This window comes from Macrobrachium nipponense, chromosome 49 (genome assembly GCF_015104395.2).
Source record: "Macrobrachium nipponense isolate FS-2020 chromosome 49, ASM1510439v2, whole genome shotgun sequence".
NCBI lineage: Eukaryota > Metazoa > Arthropoda > Malacostraca > Decapoda > Palaemonidae > Macrobrachium > Macrobrachium nipponense.
The window spans coordinates 12362273-12378266 of NC_087224.1; the positions used below are offsets into that span (position 1 = coordinate 12362273).

Consider the following 15994-nt stretch of genomic DNA (forward strand, 5'->3'; position numbering starts at 1 on the left):
CAATAAAGTTTCATACATACTTACCTGGCAGATATATACGATTGAATGGCCCACCCAGCCTCCCCTCAGGAGACAGCTGGAAGAGAAAATCTGTCCTTAGAAGGTAATAGTTCCTATTCCTGCCACCCAGCGGCAGGCCGGTAGATCACCTGACCTACCTACCTGTAGCGTGTGCCACGAAATTCGAATTTCTATCGGGGACGACGGAGTCTATAGCTAAGTATATATCTGCCAGGTAAGTATGTATGAAACTTTATTGTACAATAACAATATCATTTTTGTGATAAAACTATTTACAAAACCAGGTCCAAAAATTTTTAGTGCTTTTTTCTTGAGTTTTAACTAACAAAATAGGCCATTTCAGCGTTTTTATAGGGGTTCCAACTATTCACGGGTTCTAACTATTCGTTGGGGGTGTCTGAGGAAAACATTAATATACCTGTGTACTTCCTGCATATTTATAATGATTACTTTCTCTATCTTGCAGATAAGTCGCGAAGCACCAAATGCAGACTTGGTGAGTTAGAAGTCCTGGGAAATTTAAGTTACGGTACAAAATTATCAGTAAGGAACTCTATTCCTTGGTCTTGTTGGGAAGTTTTGAGGACCGTCGTTCATTTTATTTTGCTGTAAGTATTCTAAAGATTATTTGTATGTTTATGAGTTATGTCGTTCATGTATGGTTTCAAGTTTAACTTTTGAAGTTAGGAACTTTCTAGCTGTTTAGGCTTAACTCTCTTGACATCAGAATTGAAAAAACAAAATCATTTGTTCCTACAAGGGTATGAACCTTAGTCTATTATATGAAAGCACAGGCAATCCCCAAGTTACGACAGGGACCCTTTCTTAACGTCTGTCGTAGGTGGATATCCGGCATAAGTCAGAGTCGGTTGTTGAATTGTCAACAACTTTGGCCTGACTAAATTTGTTGCTTACAAACTTTTATTTCCTTTGAGACAAATTGTGTCCAGATGATCATTGCATTGTGATACAGTGTTCCCCCTGCATATGCGGGGGATGTGTACCAGACACCCCCGTGAATAGTTAAAACCTGTGAATAGTTAGAACCACCACTAAAAATGTATATAACTGCCTATCTTGAAAGTTCAGATACCTAATGGATACCTTGAATAACATCCTCCTACAAATATACCTAAAATTACTAACCTATTACAGTATTAATCTTTGAGGTTATATTATTAATATAATTTCCAAATAATTAATTTTAAACATTTTACCATTGAAAATATATACCTATAGCCAATGAGAGAGAGAGCGAGAGAGAGAGAGCGAGAGAGAGAGAGAGAGAGAGTTATCCTTATTTAAAAGAGTGAAATGGATAGATTATTGTATTTCTTTAAAATACTATCTCATATGAATTTTGTAATTAATTTTATTATTATTATTATTGTTAAAAAGAATGGCAGAATTAAGCGAGTTGATTTTATATATTGTTTTTTCTATTTTCCTTACAATTTGCTTCTCAGGCTCAGCGATGTTTTTGAGTAACTGGCCAATATTCATATTGGGAATTTTCAAAAAATTATTAATGCTGAAGGTAATCTTTTATTTTATTAGAACAGGATATCAGATCCCGGTCAAGCAGGTGTCGTCGTCAGTGCCAGTATCATTCCGTAGGCATAGTTCAGTTCGAGGCCGGGGTCGTCTTCGGTTTAAGGGCCCGGAGAGCAGCGAACGACCCCCCGACAATACCAGATAATCAGGAGCCCCCATGGGATGATAGGATTCCTGCTACAGATGGAATGCCAGTCGTTCATTCCCAGGCACGCTACTGTGGCGCTCGCACGAAAGAATCCCCGAGACCTTCCAGGGGAGATCCAAAACTTCGCCCAAGATCAGCCTGACCAAGGAGAACGCAACTCTAGGTCCGAGCCGCTATAAATACCACCCTACAGACTTTCTTGCTACAGTCTTTTCAACCGACTCTGAAGATGATCTGCGAGAAGGTCGAAACGTCACTTGGTACCAGCTATACCAGCACCAATACCAGCCCTTAAACCGAAGACGACCCCGGCCTTGAACTGAACTACGTCGACGGAATAATACCAGCACTGACGACGACCCCTGCTTGACCTGGACCTGATATCCTGTTTTAATAAAAGATTACCTTCAGCATTTATAATTTTGTTCATGACACTTACCTGCCAGATATATATATAGCTGTATTCTCTGATGTTCGAAAGAATTTCAAAACTCCCGGCACACGCAGTGGTCGGCCAGGTGGTTAGTACCCATTCCCGCCGCTGGGAGGCGGGCGTCAGGAACCATTCCCATTTTCTATTCAGATTTTTCTCTGTCGCGGTAGTGTAAACACCTGTTTCCATTACCTTCGCTCAGGATTTTCGAAAACTTCTTTGGTCACTTAAGTATTCTGATTGTCTTTTGGTTTTTGAAATTGGCTTTGTGACTTGGCATACGCTATTGTGGTTTGGATTTGGATTTGGCTTGGATTGTTCTTGAGTCGTGATGTCTGGATCTAGTTCTACTAGTTTCAGGGTGTGCGGTGTGAAAGAGTGTAAGGTTGGGCTACCGAAAGCCTCGGTAGACCCTCACACGGTGTGCACGAATTGTAGAGGGCATGTTTGCTTATTGGATGATAGGTGTAAAGAATGTGAGGTTCTGACTAATAATGAATGGAAGGTGTATGAGTCTTATGTACGTAAGCTTGAACGTGACAGAATCAGGAAGTCTTCCTCCAGGAGTGCTTCTGTCAAGAGTCGCGGTGATTAAACACCGCAGTCTAACATAAATGTAGAGTCTGTTGCGCTTAACCCTGTTATTTTGCCTTCGGGCAATGAAGTGATTGCTAAAGGTAATGCCCTTACTACAATTATGGAGTCGATTCGGAACCTTGAATCAAAAGTGCTCGCGCTCCAAACTAATGTGCAAAAGTGCAGTGATAGTGATAGTGTTGTGGAGGGGGTGTCAAACCGGTCCTATAGCGCCTCCGGGCTGAGACCTCTGTCGAACTCCCAGGACATAGGGAATGGACATGTCGTAAGTCGAAGGAGGGTTACGGGAACTAAACACCGGTCTGGCGTCCCTTCGGCAGTACCTGAAGACGATTCCCAGGCTGCCAAAGATCGTACGCGGGCTCAAATATTGAAAGAATGTTTCTCTTCCTCCGAGACGTCTGCTCCTCAACGAGGATGGGTCTCTCGGAGGGCCTCTCAAGATGAGAGCGGTAAGGACGTAAGATGTCGCACAGGCGGCCATCGTCTTTCCCGCCCTCTTCAGAGAGGATTTAGAGAAGAGGACGCTTTATCAGAAGATCGGGAATGTCCTCATACGCGGCTTCCTCTTAGTTCTTCTCCGGAAGACTTTGAAGACACTATCCCTCAGAAGAGGGTTAGGACTTCTGGTGAAAAGGAGGTAGTTTTATTCTCCAATCTACCTGATTTTAGTCCTGAGAGAAAGAAGAGGGCGTCCCCTCGCCCATCGTCTTCTCACTGGATAAGTCCTTCGTATGAATCTTCCCCATCTAAGGAGACCCTACTGGCGATGCATCAACAATTGTCTGCATTTTTCGCTAAAAGAGAGTCAAGATCACGTCATCGTAAGAAGGATCTATGGTTGCCTGTCAAGAAATCCAGACATTCTCCTTCTTCCTCTCCTCGTTCTTCTCCCTCTCCTGTTTCATCGCCTTTTAGATCTTGACGACTCATGCAGGAGCGCGCTAGTACTCCTGTTGATAGAGCCTCTGGAAGTATCGGCAAAAACGTCAAAGACGCTAGTTGCCGCACAGGCGGCCGTCGCCTTTGGCAGGAGTTGGAGAACGCTCAGAGGACTCGCTTCGGCGATGTTCGACCGGAGGAAGATAATGTTGATAATCGAGAACGTAGGGAGAGTCTCCAGCGCCATAGAACTTTTAGAGAAACTTCTGTCAAGGTTTCTCCTCGGCGGGACACTCCTCCAGAAGCAATTAAGTGTCGAGACACTCGGCAAGAATCCCGTAAAGACCCTTCTCAGCACGCTCGTCCTGCGGTCTTTCAAGAAACCGCTCAGAACGTAAGATTTAGGTATCGAGAAGCTTCTAAGGACAACGTTGATGGCGCACTGCAGTCTTAGAGAGACTCAACGTCTTACTCATCGTGAAACTGTTCAGGACGCTCGTGAGGACGCTTCGCTGGATGCTCGATATCACAAGCATCGGGTTACTTGACAGGAAACTCACGATGCAGGTTCTGAGGACGCTAAACATCCTAGACGTCATGACGCTATACGGCATGATTTTAAGAAGACTTTGCTAAGCGCTCGACGTCCTTCACGTCAGGACGCTCGCCAAGAGGAAGATAAAGACGCTCATGAATATGCGTTTGAGGACGCTAGGCGTCCTAAAAGTCAGGACGCTCGCAGAAATACGAGGCAGGACGCTCCTCAGACGAGTGAGCGATCAACTCTTCAAGAATTTAGACAAAAGCCTCGTTTGGACTCTTGTCAAGAGAGAGTTTTCCAGGACGCACCTCGACGTTCCTTTACAGGAACTGATAGAAATTCGACGCTGATAGGAGAACATACTCTAATTTCCTCTTCGAAAATTCTTCAGGGAAATAAGAGTTTAGTCTCTTCTCGCTCAAAACAGGATACCTCTGCTGTTCCTTTGGAAAAAGAGGATTCAACTGACCCTGGTCCTGAGGATGAGGAAGAGTCTTCAGCCTCATCTTCTTCAGATTATAAAACCCTGACTCGCCTTTTGAAAGACTTGTTTCCTAATAAGTTTCAAGCTCCGGTTCCTCTCTCTCCGCCTTCCCAACTATCTTCATCGAAGGCAAGGAAGACGCCAGGATTGGTGAAGATGGCCACGTCACTCTCCACAAAAAGGGCGTTCAAAAGGATCCACGATTGGATGGAATCCAAGAAGGTGAAGGGCAAGACTTCATTTGCTCTTCCCCCCGCAAAACTTAGTGGTAGAGGAGGAATCTGGTATGAAACGGAGGAGGAAGCAGGTTTGAGGATCCCTGCCTCCGCTCAAGGTGATTTCTCTAATTTGGTTGATGCGCCGAGATCTTACCTTCCGTCAGCAAAAGTATCCTGGACGATGACGGAAACAGACCATCATCTTAAGGGATTTTGACGTAGGAAAAATCTATTTCTGGGGGAAGACCTGTGTCGCCCGATGAAAAATCCCTGTAACTCGTTTTTCTAGCATAAATAACATTCTTAATATACCAGAGAAAAAAGCTAACATGGTTATGCTGAAGTTACTACCCTCAGCGCGATCACCCAAAGGGTGTCGGTATAAGTATAGGGGCGCTGTGTTACCACAAACCACAGGACTTCGGCCATTTAGAAAGTTCCCCTCCAAAACTCCCTCTTGGTGGGAGCCGTTACAACGAATCCCACCACCATCCGTCCCCGCTTGCCACTACTACTAATACCCACGTGCTACCTCTCATTCCTGGAAGTAATTCTATAAACTTGGATTAGCCAGGGTGGGAAGTGAATGTTATAAGAGGGTAGGGTTCATCGGGCGACACAGGTCTTCCCCCCAGAAATAGATTTTTCCTACGTCAAAATCCCTTTTCTTGGATCGACCTGTGTCTGCCGATGAAAAAATACCAGAGAATGATATAAAAGTTTTTGTATAAATATATATATATTTTAGTAATATATATATATAATATATATATATATATATATATATATATATATATAGGGTTAATAATACCCAGAATAAAAAATTTTAAACAGTTTAATTGTTATTGTTAAACATATAACTTAAAACTAGTATTAAAGATCCTTAATGATAATTATTTCTTAATTTACAATTGGACATAGTAATCTGCAAATAAAGGAATATATCCTTTCAGAACCTTAGGCTTAACATATTTCATAAGACTAAGGAAAATTCTAGAACTTATAATATAAAATATACAAAAGTTAATATATGTAAGGCCTAGGGATTTTGATTAATAATATATTGTTCGTGCGTTCTCTGTGACCTATGGAATTGATGGGAGAACAGTGGCAGAGGTAACGACCTGAGAGTAGCTGATCAATGAGTTTCTAGGGGATTGGCCGTGAGATAAAAGTGCTATTAATTCAGGAAGTCAATGTACGACAGTTTATGAACTCTTCTCAAAGTGCCTTTGGGAAACTGGTTGTAGCCAGTAATATGAGGCGTTGTCGAAGTGTGCATTCGTATGTGCGTGTGCGCCTCTTCTATTCATAATGTATCACTAGCCAAGTCTATGGGAAGACTTGCACAGACATTCGGGGGAGGAAGGCGAAGCCATGATGGCGGATGCCAAAGTGTTTTTATTTATCAGTGAGTGATATTCCGGTTGGGAATGGGTAAGTGTTACCTTTACTTTAGCCAAAGGGATGGCTTGTTTGATATCTTGTAAGATGTTCCATTTTATTAACTTTGTCTTTAAACTTGTGTGTGTACTTACCGGGATGTGTTCTGTATCTTTGGAACAGATGGATCTGGAAATGCCGGGGGACAGAGTTCCCAGTGGGGTGTGGACTTGCTTTGGTGACTTGACAATGTAGTTTTTGAATTAGTCTGTAAGACTGGATTACTTAGTTAATTGATTTAGTTATTCTTGTAAATAAACGTTATGTTATGATGCAACTCTCTCATTTTCATTACCTGTTAGAATGGAGAGAAAGAGGTGGAGAGAGAGAGAGAGAGAGAGAGGGTGATTCCTTGGAGAGAGAGAGAGAGAGATAGGGGTCTGCCTTCCGTTTCGTGTCCACGCTTACCTTATGAATACTGGGGGTTCTTCCCCCCATGTTATAGTGGTGGCAGACGGTTAAAGAGGGGATATAAAAGTTTTCTTGCTTTTCTATGCCTAGGAACGCCAATGTAGAGATGGGTGGCCAGTTAGAAAAATAAAAAGGGGTCGTGACTTAGCGATAGTTTTCGAACGACAAAGCTTTGTGGGATTGTGGAAAATCGTTAAACTGTTAGTTTTCAGTTACTTAGTGAGAAAAAAATGAGAAAATATCTGTCTGTTAACTGTGCTAAAGGGAGGGAAGGATTTTTATGGGACTCAGCATTTTTCCCAGGGAGTCACCCAGAAGCAATGAGCGCACCCAGTGTGACTTTTGCTTGTGCAATGACGAGAGTGTTCCGAGATACCCGTGCGGGTGTTGTGTTTAATACATATATCACTGCCGCGTTTTACGAAGAATTTCGAGTTCTTTTTTCCCATTATGGAGTGGTGAGTGTTAAACTATTGTTTTGAAGGGAGAGGGTTTTTGTTTAAATATTTCAGGGTTATGGGATTGGTTCAAGAGGTCAAACAATTTTCTTTTTTTTGTCTTTGCCCCATAGTGATGTGTTTTCTTTATTTGCACGTGTTTATAATAGACGTATTCGTCTTTGTTTTAAAACATAAGGTGTATTTTTCTATGCATGTGAACTGTGCTTAGATAAGCATATTTGGCTTAGTGACACAGAGCGGCCACAATTTTACGGGCTCAGCACATTTCTGCAGAGAGGCGCCTTGCATTGCGAGGGTACGGGCATCCCTTGGAGGAGGTTAGTTTGCCAATGTGCGGGTACCACTAGCCTCACTCGAGAGATAGTGCAGGGATGGGCACTAGTGTATACCTTGGGAAGGGGTCCTCAGACACTGTTCAAGGGGAGATGGGGGATACTACTGGTATGCCTCGGGCTGTTCTGCCGCTCGACTGAGGGGTCGTTCTCACGGGGGGGGGGGGGGAGAAATTTTTTTTTCTCAGTGTGGGTGAACTCCCCCTTTTCCTTTTTTTTTTTTTTTTCTTTGTGTTGGGGTATGGGTCTGGCCTTGACATTGAATGCTAAGATATCAGCTGATTGATTAGTTGATGAAGTGAAATGCCCGTGGAGTCTTTTTTTTTTAGAAAAGAGATTTTTCTTTTCCGTGAATGAGGGGAAAAGTAGTTAACATGCACGGGATGTGTTATATGTTTCTTTGTGCCTTGAAAGACGCAAATATAAGGGGGATACACAGATTATTTTTTTTTTATTGTGTTGGAGAAATTACTTTGAAATGCCGATGATTGGTGTTGTATCTGTGTTGTGTGGCAATGGTGTTATGTCATGGTGTTGCATGCTGGAGAAATTGTATGTCATAGGATTCAGCAATACTGTTGTATGCTATTTTGAATTTCACCCTTACTTGAGATTTTTGCAAGAGAATTATTGCTATGGAGAGTTATTATTATTGTTATTATTAATAATTATTATACTTGAGATGTGTCACGGGGGGGTTTGCTTAAGTATAATTATCATTACGGGAGAATTGTTTTGTGAGAGATTTGAGATATTTCATGGGAGATTAGTTGATAATTATTACAGATAATTATTCAAGGAGAATTATTACAATGAATTAATGGGAGAAGTCTTGTGTTAATTATTTGTTGAGTTTTTGTAACTTTGGAGAATATTTCAGTGATTCACGGGGATGAGTTTTGCTGAATCTTGATGAATCTGACTGAATCTTGGTGAATTGTGGTGAAACTTGCTGAATTTTTTGAGAATGGATAAGCATTAACATTGGTGATATTTTTTGTACTGATACTGATGATTTTGATGATAGCAATTTTTTTTTGGTGATTTTGTGATAATGATATTTCTGATGCTGATTTTTTATATACTAATACGTGGGCGTTTTAATGCTGTCAAGGGAGGTGAAATCCTTTTTTTGATTTTGGGAGGAACTAACAACACATTATTTTAGTTTTTCTTTTCCTTATTTTTTATGAGTTTAGCAGATAATTGCTTGACATCTAGTGAGTTACGGGAGATAGTTAATGGTGCCGTTGATTTTTCTTTTTTCCTTTTTTGGAAATTAGCCATCGCTGACACAAGTTTTTTTTACCAAGGGTGAATTTGAATTTATTTTTTCTCTCCAGTTGGTGTGGATATTTTTTAATGTCTCAATTCATGACTTAGAGTCATTTAAGAGAAAGTGTTTGTGTTTTAGCTATTTGATGCTATAGAGAAATATATGGGAGAATTTTTTGCACGTTTTGAATGCATACGTAATGGCACTACATTTCTTCTCTGGATATTTGTGTTCCAGAAATTGTGAGTTTTCTTGCACAATACCCTTGTCGTATTTGTGACAAATTTGTGAGAGATAGGAAACTTGGTTAAGTTTTCTAATGGCTATGTCGTAGTGCATATGGGGAAGTCTTTGCTTAGACACTGTGAGTTGGGAATTCTGTTATAATGAGTTGTGGCACATTGGTGATTTTTTCTAGAATTTTCTAGACAGTTTTATATGCCGAGTTTTTGCCCGTTTTTAGCAGTTATGCTAAATGGAGAGAGTTTTTATAGTTTTTACTATAACATTGAGTTATTCTCTGGAGAATTGGAGTTAGGATTGAGATATAATTGAGATATATTATTTTGGGGAGATAATTGGAGGTATATATTATTTTGGAGTTATATTTAAGATATAATATATGGGATATATATATTTTTGGCCATATTTGATATTTGCCAACAATGTGATATGAGCTATGTTTAGTTCAATTATTTTGCAGCCATCTTTGTTGCAAATGGAGACACATATTTGGAGATTATGGGGCAATATTTGTGAGTGAGTGAGTTAGTTGCCTTGAGTGCACATTTTTTTGGAGGTAGGATTTCATTTTTTTATATTCCTTTTTTGGAGATATATATTTTTTGGAGCCTTGTTTTGTTCCACATGGAGTTATTGGGGAAATAGAGGTAAATATTTTGTATTTGCCGAAATAGAGGTGATTATTCTCTATTCTTGGAGTGGTGTCTTTTTTTTACTGACATGTGGCTATTAGAGAAATAAGAGAATAATATAAGGGGGTTGGTTATTAACCAAATGGAGGAAATATTTTTATAACCGGAGTGGTGTTATTATTGATATGATGTCTCATAATGGAGTTGGAATTAATCTTGGGCGGGTGACCCTTTTTTTTTGTGGTTATGGGAGTTTTTTTCGAGACAAGAGGAGATTTCTGAGGTTCTCTTTTTTGATTTCGTGTCTATTTAGAGGCGAATGGCATTACTGCATTACGAGTCATATGGAGATGTGTGTGCATTTTTTATGTTCACAAGTGTGTTATTCTTGGAGAAATATAATTTGGGAAAAGTCATGTTGAGAGAATAAGTCTTCGAGACAAATTTTTGAACACATTAGTCATATCCTGGAGTTAATTCTGTGAAATGTGTCAGTTAGACTTTTTTTTTCTTGAGAATCATGAGTTTCCAAACTTATGTGTCTGACTAGACAATTTTTGCGCTGTTGTTTGAGCATGCGTCCGCAGGCGATTTTTCTGCTGACAGGCGTGTGCTGAGCGTGTGCTGATTCTTTTCCTCTGATGGTGACAGATCAGAATTTTTGCAATATCTGGAAATGTTGGCTATAGCATTTCACGAAAGCGCATGTGTGAGAGTTTGCCTTCTGGCAAATTCCGGGGCTTTACATGGAGCATTTCTTGGGAAAAACGCGGGAGTTATGCATATTATACATGTATTATGATATTTTGTGATTGGAAATCTACTTGTGATTATCCTTTTTTTTTTATTGTTTTTCTTCCTTTTCCTATGAGAGATATGATTTGGGGATTGAGCTTAAGTAGCATTTCTTTTTTGGACGGGAGATTTGATTTTACCGGGAGATGTGATTTTTCTGGTGTTGTTACTTACGTAAAGGGAGTTTGACATTAAGTCTCATTGTGATTAATTATTGAGCAGTAAAGGGGTTTTTGCTGTTAAAAGTTGGAGATTTTTACTGATTTTGTGGGTTGTTTGAATGTCAGAACTTGAGAGAATGTTTTTTTGGGTCTGGGTGTTACGTGATTCTTTTCTTTCTTGAGCTCGTTACGAATTTTTTTTTTTTTTTTTTTTTTTTTGTGAGCACATTCGAGTTCGAAATGTGAGTGCAGAATTCCGTGGAGTTGCTGTGATTTCTGAGTTGTGTGTGTGCTGATGTGTGAGTTTGGAGAATTGAGTTGGAGAACTTGATGTTTTTTTTTTCTTAGAGAGTTGTGATAATGACTTATGATTAGTAGTCATATTAAGGGAGTTAATTGGGAGACGTTCAGTTAGTATTTCTGACCTTTTTGAGATCATTGTTTGATAGAGGTAGTATGTTTGGGTTAGTTTTCTTAGATTGACCAAAGACTTGACTGACATACTAACACACACCCAAAGGAAAAAGTCGTTCCCCGACACCAGCAAGCCGTCTCTCCACCAAGCCGTGAAGAGAGGTTGCTGCCATGTTGTCCAGGGTGATTACAAGTATTTCCATGATGGGTGTTCGAGAGAATTCTACAGCGTGTTTTTTGGGGATCTACAAGAAGCCGTGGGAAGTCTTCTACGATGAGGGAGGCATTCCGTCTTCCTACAGTTGCTACAGCCTGCTATAGCCTGTTGCTGTCTGTTCAGCTACTTGCAGACAAGCGAAGAGGGATATTCAAGAATCCTAATGCAGAAAATATGAGAGAAAATGCGTCTTGTGCTATTGGGAGATAAAGCGTGATAAGACTTTATTTTATAATGCCAGAGACGTGCAGTTTTACTTATTTTATTTTAAGCCGGCCAGTGTTTTGTATTATATAAGCAATTTTGCTAGGCGGGGGCTAGCATATAGGTGGCCGAGCGATCTGTAAGGCCTAGGGATTTTGATTAATAATATATTGTTCGTGCGTTCTCTGTGACCTATGGAATGTGGAGAACAGTGCAGAGGTAACGACCTGAGAGTAGCTGATCAATGAGTTTCTAGGGGATGGCGTGAGATAAAAGTGCTTAATTCAGGAAGTCAATGTACGACAGTTTATGAACTCTTCTCAAAGTGCCTTTGGGAAACTGGTTGTAGCCAGTAATATGAGGCGTTGTCGAAGTGTGCATTCGTATGTGCGTGTGCGCCTCTTCTATTCATAATGTATCACTAGCCAAGTCTATGGGAAGACTTGCACAGACATTCGGGGGAGGAAGGCGAAGCCATGATGGCGGATGCCAAAGTGTTTTTATTTATCAGTGAGTGATATTCCGGTTGGGAATGGGTAAGTGTTACCTTTACTTTAGCCAAAGGGATGGCTTGTTTGATATCTTGTAAGATGTTCCATTTTATTAACTTTGTCTTTAAACTTGTGTGTGTACTTACCGGGATGTGTTCTGTATCTTTGGAACAGACGGATCTGGAAATGCCGGGGGACAGAGTTCCCAGTGGGGTGTGGACTTGCTTTGGTGACTTGACAATGTAGTTTTTGAATTAGTCTGTAAGACTGGATTACTTAGTTAATTGATTTAGTTATTCTTGTAAATAAACATTATGTTATGATGCAACTCTCTCATTTTCATTACCTGTTAGAATGAAGAGAAAGAGGTGGAGAGAGAAAGAGAGAGAGAGAGAGAGGGTGATTCCTTGGAGAGAGAGAGAGAGAGATAGGGGTCTGCCTTCCGTTTCGTGTCCACGCTTACCTTATGAATACTGGGGGTTCTTCCCCCCATGTTATATATATATACATATGTACACTGGCATACAATAATCCGGCAGCGGGGTCAACAAGCAACGTCTAGCCCGATCCGGAAAAAGTATGGTGGGGAGTGTGAGTGAGCCATTCAGGTAGAAGGGATAAGGAAAGGGAGATAGTAAAAGAAAAAGACACAATCAAAGGTCTAAGGAGAGCTGTCAGTTTGTACTTCAGAAACTACCACAGCTCCAGCTGCCACTACTGAGAATTTTAGGGCCTGTAAATTCTTCAAATAGTGGCGCTTAAACACTGCTGGGGACTTCCAACCTGTGTACTTTTGAAGGTCCTCAAACTTCATGTTTTGAAAATAATTAGTTGAGGTGGCAACTGCTCGGATATCATGAACATGTGGAACTGCATCCGGGTTAGCCTGTTTAATAAAATAGAGTATCTGCTGCCTAATTCCTCTTAGAGTAATCGTGCCCCCTTTTTCTCTAATAAAAAGAGAGCCCGATGTTATTTGAGAAGTTCTGGTCATAAAGGTTTTTAGTGTATGAACAGGACATAAGGATTTATCTTCTGGAAGAGGTAGAATTTCCCAAGGTGTCCACCTATTTAGTGGATCTTCATTTTTTGCTAAAAATTGTCTATCTGGTGAAAGTAAGACTTTTCCAGATGGAAAGAATTCGACATGCCCTGGATCTCTAGACAGAGCTGACAATTCCGAAATTCTAGCTCCAGAAGCCAGAGCTACTAAAAATAGTGTTTTTCTTAGTAGAGCTGAATAGGGACAATTATCATTGTCTAAATCTGATACAAGTTTAAGAACATCGTTCAAAAACCATGAAATAGATTGAGGATGGCTAGTTGGTCTCAAACGTGCAGAAGCTTTTGGGATAGAAGAAAAGTATGTGTCGGCTAAATTAATATTGAAACCTATTTGAAAAATCTTTCTTAGGGCAGATTTAATTGTGGTAATAGTGCTGGCAGCTAAGCCTTTCTCATGTAATGATCTAAAGAAAGAAATTGTAAGATTGGTATCCATCTTCTGAATATTGTTACCTTTCAAAAATATAGCCAATTTTTTCAATGCAGAATCATATTGTCTAATTGTAGAATCCCTTTTGTCTGATTCTACAAACAGAATATTCAATGGGTCTATGTTTGCTTGCTTCTGTGCTGCAAACTTCATGAAGTCCATAAAGTTAGGGCACTTAGAATTCTTGAGGAAGCTGACACAGTCTGCATTTGTACCATCTGTGTTAGATTCGGAGATGGAATCTTCTGGGGTTTGAGTTTCATCTCCATGATAAGAGGATACCAATTGCTCTTCGGCCAGTTGGGTGCCACTAGTGCCAGCTGGCCTTTGAATGATCTTAGCTTGTGTAGAACTTTCAATAGAAGATTCACTGGAGGAAAAAGATAAATTCTCTCCCATTTGTTCCAGTCTAGAGACATTGCATCGATGGCAACGGCGTTGATGTCTATGTTGGGAGCTACATAACAAGCTAACTTGTGATTGGACTCCGTGGCGAAGAGATCCACCTGGAGATCCGGAATCTGAGTTGTGATCCATTGGAAAGACTTGTTGCCCAGTGACCATTCTGATTCTAGTGGGGTCATTCTGGACAGTGAATCCGCTACTACATTCCTTACTCCTGCTAAATGAATTGCTGATAGATGCCAGTGGTTCTTTTCTGCTAGGAGGAATATTGCTATCATTACATGATTCAACTTGTTGGATTTGGAACCTCTTCTGTTGATGCAATGGACTACTGTCAAGCTGTCCGATACTATTCGAATGTGGATCTTCTTGGACGGTTGTAATTTTCTCAATGTCAAGAACACTGCCATTGCTTCCAATATGTTGATGTGGAATTGACGGAATGTTTCCGACCATGTTCCTTGCACTTTCTTGAGGGGTGAATATCCCCCCCAACCGTTCAGCGATGCATCTGTGTGGATGATCAGAGATGGAGGAGGAAATTGCAGCGGAACTGATTTGGATAGGTTCCGTTGCTCCGTCCATGGAAGAAGTCTCTTTTTTAGAATATCTGGAATTCTGGAAACTTTGTCTCTGAATTTGAGATTTGCTCTTGATCTCCAAACCTGATTGATATCCTTTATAATCTGGCTTTTAATAGAACATCTGTCACTGATGCGAATTGAAGGGAGCCTAGGATCCTCTCTTGCTCCCTCCGAGATGACCGTCTGTTTTTGATAAAGCGTTTTGTTGCTTTTACTATCTCTTTGACCTTCTTGGTCAGTAGAGATAGCCTGTGTTTGTTCAGGTCCCACTGAATCCCTAACCATTGGAATCGAGATGCCGGAGTCAGTCTGGATTACGCCATATTTACTTGGAACCCTAAAAATTTTAGGAATTTCAGTGCTTTGGTCGTTGACCTTCGACACTCTGCTTCGTTGTTTGCCCATATTAACCAATCGTCCAGGTAGGCTACTAATAGTATTCCTTTCTTCCTCAATTCCTGAACTACTGACTCTCCTAGTTTTGTGAACACCCTGGGTGCTACATTGAGTCCGAAGGGCATCACTTTGAATGAATAGGCTTTCTTGCCTAGTTTGAATCCTAGGTACGGAGAGAAGTTTCTGGCTATTGGGACGTGATAGTAAGCGTCTGTAAGATCTATAGAGGTGGTGACGGCCCCACGGGGAAGTAAGGTCTGTACCTGTGAGATTGTCAGCATATGGAACTTGTCGCAGTGAATGTAGGAAATCAGCCGAGACAAGTCCAAGATTACACGTCTTTTGTTCGAGTCCTTCTTTGGGACACTGAACAAACGTGCTTGAAACCTTATGCTCTTCACCCTCTTTATGGCGCGTTTCTGAAGAAGATCCTTTGTATACTCTAAGAGGTCCTCTGTTGGTTTTTGGAAAAAGCTGACTGGAGGGGGAGGGCCCTTCTCCCACTTCCAGCCTAGACCTTTCGATATTATACTGTGAGCCCATGGACTGAAGGTCCATCGAGCCCTGAATTGAAACAATCTCCCCCCTACCTGGGAGATCTCACTGGTTGGCTGCTGGTCTAGCTCCTCTCCCCCCTCGGAAACCTCTACCTCTGGCTCCACCTCGTAGTCGAGAGCCTCCTCTGGCTCGGCTACTCCCAGCATGTCCTCTATATGGGCGAAAATTACCTCTCGCCTCATATGCAGGGTTAAATGCTGGGGAAGCCACAACCTGGGATGAAGTCGAAGGTTGAGGTTCCGAGGAAGGTTGGACCAAGACATATTGCTGTGGTACTACCGCTTTTGATGTTGACGGCACTGCCTGCACATATCCATGAGGACGGGCCGCCTGGTAAGGGTTATACCTTCTCGCTTTCTTCTTAGGCTGCTGATGAGAAGGCGCATCAGATTGCCGTTTGAAGGGAAGGCCCCACCTCACTCTAAGACTCTGGTTAGTCCTAGAGGCTTCATGAAGAATATTGTTAACCTCCTCTTTGGGGAAGAGGGTTTCTCCCCAAATGGAGGATTTGATGAGCCTGTTGGGTTCATGTTTGATTGCGGCCCCAGTTAAGACATGTTTTCTACAGGCCCTCCTTGCTATAGCAAAGTCATTTAAA

The 15994-nt window shown here is 41.2% G+C and overlaps 1 protein-coding gene across 1 annotated transcript in view; it reads left to right on the forward strand.

The window, feature by feature from the left end:
• Positions 1-205: 205 nt before the first annotated feature.
• LOC135205333 (gastrula zinc finger protein XlCGF52.1-like) overlaps positions 206-15994 on the forward strand; it is a 43386-nt gene continuing 27597 nt past the window's right edge. The window contains exon 1 of the mRNA XM_064235783.1: positions 206-629. The gene's annotated coding sequence lies outside the window, so the exon portion shown is untranslated. The remainder of the gene's footprint in view (positions 630-15994) is intronic.